The 7,174-nt window shown below is 51.6% G+C and overlaps 1 non-coding gene and 1 pseudogene across 1 annotated transcript; both read left to right on the top strand.

Annotated features, from left to right (window-relative positions):
* Positions 1 to 1,040: 1,040 nt before the first annotated feature.
* On the top strand, positions 1,041 to 1,136 carry LOC147729206 (U6 spliceosomal RNA; annotated as a pseudogene).
* Positions 1,137 to 2,298: 1,162 nt separating this feature from the next.
* On the top strand, positions 2,299 to 2,405 carry LOC147729205 (U6 spliceosomal RNA). Its single transcript, XR_015309226.1, has one exon. It is a non-coding gene; the product is annotated as a U6 spliceosomal RNA (small nuclear RNA).
* The last annotated feature ends 4,769 nt before the right edge of the window (positions 2,406 to 7,174 follow it).

Genomic DNA, 7,174 nt, shown 5'->3' with positions numbered 1-7,174 from the left:
TCTGGGCATTTGCTTGCTTTTTCTCCGCATCGGCCCCCTCCGTGCTTCAGGGGTGTCCGGGGATGGACGCCCCAGGGAGTTAGTCGGGTGGGGGTCCGCAACAGCTTTTGTGCGAGCCCCTTAGGCCCTTGCGGGTGTGTTGTGTGCTATGTTTATGGCGTATTGCGCTTCTGTGCAGTTCGGCATGGCCCCTACGCAGGGAGGTCGCGCAAGTGCGTGAGTCGTCCCGCGTTAGGGCGTGGAGTTCCCTCTGCCGGCGGCGGGGGTATTCCCGGGGTTTCTCGGGGTGCGTTCTCTGCGCATGTCTCCGGTCTCCCGGCATCTGCCTGCGTCCATTGTGCTGGGCGTTGGGGAGGTGGACTTGGTCACCTTTGCCACTCAGATGGCCGCAAAGCTGGGGAAGGATACAGAGAAGACACGGCCGTCTGGTCTGGCTGTGTCCTTGTCGACGGTGACGGCTTTTCATTGGGGCCTGCTCCCCCGGACACGGCCTTCCTTTGCCCTCCCCGTCCGCCTGTGGATCCGGGACCGAGTTTCGGCTCTCCCCGGTCTGGTACTGGGTCTGCCGCTCCCTTCCTTTTGTCACCCCTAGGTTCTGGCTTTCGGCCCTCTCTCTCCTGGGGGTTCCCTGGGGGGGGGGGGGGCTGTGGCCTCCATTGCGTCCCGTCTGGGGACGCGGCTGTCCCCGGGGCGTTTGCCTTCTCGACGGGTTGAGGGGGGCCGGCTCCGTCCTTGGTCTCGCCTGTTGGTTGTTCCGGACACCTGGGGTCGGCCTGTGGGACCGGCCGGCGAGTGGGGGTTCCCTCTCTCAGTTGCGGGTACTTCCGTTGGCCTTGCCTTCCGGCCCGGGGGTGGGAGCTGTGCTCCTGGCCCGCCTGGTGGATGTTCTTCGCCGGGTGTGGGTCTTGTCGCTCCCTGTCGGGAGGGGTGATTCCTCTCGGCCTCCTCTTTTTCGTGGGCTTCACGTCAGGCGGTGTCTCTCCTCCGTCGGGGTCCCTTCGGATCCCGTCTCGGGCTTGTACGCCTTCGGGGGTCGTATGGTGCTCGCTTCGGCAGCACATTTACTGAATTTGGAAAGATTAACATGGCCCCTGCGCACGGATGAGACGCAAATACGTGAGGCGTTCCATATTCCTGGTCCCGGTGCTTCCCTCTGGTTCGTCCGGGGGGGTAGGGGGCGCTTGGGGGTCGTTGATGCTATCGCGCGGCTCCTCGTGCTTCGGATGGCCGAGTGGTCTTAGGCGCTGTGTTTAGGCCGCAGTCTCCTCAGGAGGCGTGGGTTTTGAATCCCACTAACGATCCTCCTGGCCTGCCATCTGTTGCACCGGTGCATTCGGTGTCCCCAGGTCTTGGTCGGGTCGGTCGTCCTGCTGGTGTAGGTGTCACCGGTCTTGTCCCTTCGGGCTATCTTTCCCCCGGGGTCCGGCTGGGTGAGGGCGGTTCGACTGGGTCGGATCTAGCCTTCGTTGCCTGGTCTCGCCCTGACCCCGGTGGTGTTTCGGCGCCTGGGGCTTCGACTCGGCCCTCCGGCCCGGATTCTGCTCTCTCCTCCCGGGTCCTTGTGGTTGCCCTGTCTATCGCTGGACCTTTCGGTCTGAGGTTCGCGTTTCCCCCGTGCCCTCTGAACTGCGGGATTCGCTTGGGCAGGGCCGGAGTTGGGCAGGGCCGGAGTACTCCTGGGCGCTTCGGCAGCGCATGGACTTCGGTTGGAACGATACAGTGCTGAGTGACCCCTGAGCGTTGTCTCGCAACTTCGGGGAGCGTTCCAGTTTGTGGTTCCCGGCGGGGCCGCCGCCCCTGGTACCCACTCCTTTTGCGAGCGGGCGGTTCGAGCCTACTGGCCGTACGGGGTTCTTCTCGTTCCAGGGTTGGGTCCCCCGCACCCGGAGGCGGGGATGAGCCGGCCCTTTTCTGCTGGCCTGCCTTCCTCTGCAGGCCTGATTCTTGAGCGGTTGTCGCTGCTTGCTCAGGGTTGATCTTCTGGGGCGGTGGTTTTGCTGCTGGGCTACCACTGGTCTTCCACTTTCTCTTACTGTGCCTGGCGGGGGGGGCTCCCCTCTGTCTTTGGTGTGGTCGGCTTGGTGCTGACCGCTCCTCCGTGGACCCCTTGCGGGTCTTGGCTTCCTGGCTGAGGGATTTTTCCTTGGGCGTGACCGCTTCTTCCCGGTGGGCCCGATGGGCTGCCTTGCGGGCCTTCCACAGTCCGGTGTTCGACGGGCTGGTTTCCCTGGTGGCTCGCTTGGCTCCAGAGTTTGGTTTCTCCTTCGCCCACGGGAGCTCTGCCGGTCTCCCCCTTGGGGGCTCGCTTCGGCTGCACATATACTAAAATTGGAACGATACAGGGAAGGTTAGCATGGCCCCTGCGCAAGGGTGACACGCAATTTCGTGAAGCGTTCCATTTGTGTTCTCTCTCTCGTTCTACGAGCTCTTCGGGGTCCGCCCTTTTGGGCCCCTGCCCTCGGTGGCTTGGCGGTTCCTCACCTTTTAGGTGGTTTTTCCCTGGTGGCAGTGGTGTCTGCTGGGCGGATGGGCGTGCGGGGGTCGTACCTCCGCTCCCCTCCATTCTTGCGGGTTTTGCCGGACATGGTTGTTCCTCCGGCATGTCCCCCGTGTCCTTCCCGGGGTTCCTTCCCTGGGGTCCCGGGCTCGGGTGGTGTCTTTTCCACCTTTTCCCTGCCGACGCGGTTCCCCTCTTGTCCGTGCTGGTTGTCGGCGTGCTGTTTTGGCTTCTCTTGGCCGCACGTCTTTCCTTTCCCGGTGGGATGGCCTGTTTGTGTCTGTTGGCCCGGTTCGTTCGGGCCACTAGCCCTCTTTCCACCTTGGTTCGCTGGCTTCCACAGGCTTTCATCCCTTCCTACGCTTCGCTGGGTTCGGTGGATCCGGCGGGGGTCCAGGTTCGGTCCATGGGGTGTGGCCCAGTGTCCTGGGCCCCCTTCAGGGTGTCTCCTCTGTGGAGATTTGTCGGGCGTCGGCGGTGTCGTCCCCCGCCTTGTTCATGGGACTCTTTCGGTCCCGGGGGTCTTCGCTGGGGCCGTTCGGAAGGCAGGTGCTGCGGCTCCTGGCTGGCCTACTTTTCCTTTATATCTTGATTTCAGGTTTCCTGTGATCCCTGTTTTCTTGTCATTGATTATACTTCAACCTTGGGTTGGTTTCTCTGCATCACCGTGTGGTGTTGTTTTTATGGTGGTCAATGAAGCCTTGTTGGCTTGGGTATTTGCTCACTATGTAAATCATGTGGCGAGGAAGACTAACGAGGAGGTAATGCCCCGGTTACTTACCGGTAATCTTCATTACTCCGAGTATGGTCTTCCTCGCCACATGAGTTCCCTCCCCCCCTCCCTGTCTGGCTATCGGCTTCATTGTTTGCTTGGTAGATCAGGCTGTTGGTTGGGCCGGTCCGCCTCTTATAGAGGTCAGGTGGGACTGGTCGGCCATGTTGGGAGGGGGTGGGAGGTGTTTTCTTTTGCTTTGGAGGGTTCTGTTGTGGAGCTAAAGATCAACAATGTAAATCATGTGGCGAGGAAGACCATACTCGGAGTAATGAAGATTACCGGTAAGTAACCGGGGCTATTACTGCTAAGTGGCAGCAGGAAGCTGTGTGCTCTTCTTTAAAATGTGCATGTCTCTTTGGCCGGCCGTCTAGCTGCAGCCAGCCAGACATGCACATTTTAAACCTCTCTTAAGACAGCTGGGTTAAAGAAAGCAAAAGCCTTCAGTGCTCTTATGAGCACTAATGGAGGCCTCTCGCACCAATCCTGGAGCTGTTCTCATGATGACAGCAGCGCAAGGATTGGCTTGGTAGTTTGAAGCCGGCCTGCCTGCCAAGAGGAGAGAAGACCGTCGAGGAGATGTCACCCTTGCAGGTGTTTCTTTAACCTAAATTAATTTTCATTGTTATGCCCACCCACCCTAGCACTCTTAGGACATTTCAGCCACCACTGATGCAGAGTCGTATGACCAACAAGAATAGGTATAGCTAAAGAATGTAACAATCTAGGGAATGCCACTCAAAATATGACCATTTCCATCAACCAGGTCACCCCTTGTTGTTGGACACCATAAATGTGAGAAGTCCTCCAGCTGTGTCAGAGAGCATACCTGGAGAAACCCTGCGGTAGAAATCTTACAGAAGATAACAGCTCCAATTTGAAAAAACTATGTAGAAAACAACATTCCTGATCACAACTCATATAAAGCATTGTGAAGCACATAAGTTCAACAAGAGAAGAAATTGAGTCTGCCTCACTACATTTTGAAACAATGATGATCATAAAACTCAGAAAAGCCTTAATTAATTGTCTGAAATTAGCATCCTGTAAAACTCCCGGTACATATAAATCGACAAATCGTTCTTCAAGCAGGAAGCACATTCCAAAGTAATCTGTGTACAATGGACAAACTACATTGCCTACAATCCATGCAACCGAGCAGTCAACATGATGGCATATTAAGGGTACTGATTCCCTCCATCACCAGTTTAGGTGAATAGCAAAACAAACTTGTTTCAAGGGAGAAATTCATTTTAAAGACAGAAACCAAGTAGAGATAATATTTCACAGAAGCCCGGCTTAAATGACACAATGACATAATACAGTGACGTCCTTTCCAAACAATTTAGCTTTGGTGTCCTCATCACACAGGGGTGAGAAGTTCCAAGGACAACATAGAGACATCAGACTGAAACGAGTCCACCATGAAGTCTTAGTTAAAAAGAAGATAAGAGAGGAGGTCTACCTGCTTGTGGAAGATTTAATACAAAGGGTGATACATGATCAATTCATCACACGTGCCTTATCAGGATAGAGTCTGCATGTTGAGATTATGTGTAATATGGAGTTTAATATGAGGTTGACGAGGACAAACAGTGTGATAATTGCATATGGGGGTCCCAACCCATAATGTAATGTTGAGTTTATCAGTGCTTAATTTGTGCCAGTGTTTGCTGGAGCTCGGCGGTGGTCCTTATTGTTAAACAGTGTCACGTATTTCTGACAACGAACCACATGGTTGTGCTGTCTGTCTACATTTCAGTAGTGGACATCAGCTGATGGTTTGAAACTTCAATATACTCTGCATTGGGCAGCACTGCCATGCTGTGCAAGCTGCAGTGTCCTCCCATGAAATATTTTGGGCCGTGGGACTTATGTTTTCGTTTTTTTACAACTCAAGCACTGATCAATGCTGATGAGCACTCTTCAGCTTTCAGCTATCTGAAGAAAAGCCTCTTGAACTTTCATGTAACCCTTCCTGCCTTGTCACAGTTACAGGAGTTGAGAAAAGGTGGGCTGGCAGGATGATTTGTGTGTAGCCCCATGGCTGCAGGACCGAATAATAAAGTAACCGAGGTATAGATACCTGTGACGTTACAATGCTTCATCAGAGGGTGGGTGCAGGGGGTTGATGCCTGCAAGACTGTTGTGGCCTGTGCTCTGACCGTGTCAGCCCTGCGCAGTCTGTCTGATTGCTGGTGCAGACTGCCTGACACTGTCTGCAAGGTTTTGCATTTTTACCACCAATAATGTTATATTCAATAATAATAATTTTCTGCATTGTCTTTTTACTATAGAAAAGATGCAGAAAATAGGGAGGGCTAAACCCGACGCAAACATAAATGAGTACCCCTGGTCCTTTCAATCCTCTGAGTTACCCTGAAACATTCAGGACCCTATTTATGAGAAGTGACGCATTGCTGCGTGAAAACAGCGATGCGTCACTTCTCAGTGCGCCCTCCTTGCATCATGATGGATGTGTCATATTTATTGTATGACACATCATGTCGCAAGGAGTTACTGATACGTCAGTATTTCTGATATATCTGTAGGCGCAAAAGTGACAAATTGTTAGGTTGTGTCTGAAAACAGACTTAACTCCAGCAATGTGCCCCATGTGAAAGGTACTGTGTCAGACTGAACAATGATGTTAGCAATGACAAGTTACAACTGGAATATTTTCAACTATGCATATGAAAATATTGCATTTGTAATGAGGGGCGCAACGATGACAACATAATGAATATGGATTCAGATAACCTTCCATTTGCACTATGTTTTGATACGAGTTGATTACAGCGAGCTAGATTGAAGCAAAAAGCATCCTGGGATATATAGTGTTTAGAAAGAATAACGAGTATAAGAATTATCGGGGAAGACATGGAATCCGTTCCTCAGTTTTGTTATTGCACCTGAACACGTGATAAATGACCTCGAGTTAAATGAGATGAGAGTCCCACGGTTGAGCTAAACTGAACAAGAGTGCCTCGGCACCGCGTGAAAGTGGCGCGATGCGGTGTAATTTAATGCTGATATGATGGGGCAATTTGGGTGGCTGAGCCTTTATTAATACGTGTCCCGGTAAGTATAGTGAAGACTGTTGGCAAGGAGGGGATGAGCGAGGAGGCGGAGTGGTAACAGACATGCAAGATGGTAATGATTGAGGGAGTTATGGCTGTTTTTTGGCTACGTGTTATATGGGGGTTGAAAGGAAAGAAAGGGGTTTGGGAGGTGTGAAAGGGACGAGGTCTGAAGTTTGGTTTTAATCAACAATATTGGGAGCGTGACTGATGATGTTTTTAAAGGACGTTTTAGTGTGAGTAGAACATGTCACACAAATAAATCACTGTAGTATACGTACTTTAAAGAAAGTTGAAAATGCAATACTCAAATTGACGGTGGTCATTTTTTCAATTGTAGTTACCCCTGAAGAAGGGAACCAATCCCGAAATGCATTGGGTAAAATGAAAGTTATGACATGGGGAAACATGCAATTCTCCTGAGTTTGTATTGACAACTACGTATGGCAATGCATGAGTGAAATAAATTGAGGAATACAGAGTGAAATATGGTGAAGAATATGAAATGAAATAAGGATTAACAAGAAGATTAATTGGTTAACTTTATTTATTGGATTTATACAATTCTGGATTTGGCTGTGCAGCCGGAACGGTACCTAAATGTGGTTCCTTCATGTTGGTATTTTTTAAGCCACCAGTGTGTCACAATAAGTGACGCACCAGCGGCATAAAAATTATGCAATACCTCATAAATAAGGCCCTCAATCAGGAGTCCTCCGCTGCAGGCAGTATAGGTTTGTTTGATGGTTTCTTGAAGGGTCATTAAAACAGTCCTGTCATATCAAATATAGGTCTATAATTACATGCAGCTTGTGAACAAATAGA

Source organism: Lissotriton vulgaris, chromosome 2_2 (genome assembly GCF_964263255.1).
Source record: "Lissotriton vulgaris chromosome 2_2, aLisVul1.2, whole genome shotgun sequence".
NCBI classification, from domain to species: domain Eukaryota; kingdom Metazoa; phylum Chordata; class Amphibia; order Caudata; family Salamandridae; genus Lissotriton; species Lissotriton vulgaris.
The sequence above is the reverse complement of the archived record's forward strand: the minus strand, read 5'-3'. Positions and strand labels throughout refer to the sequence as shown.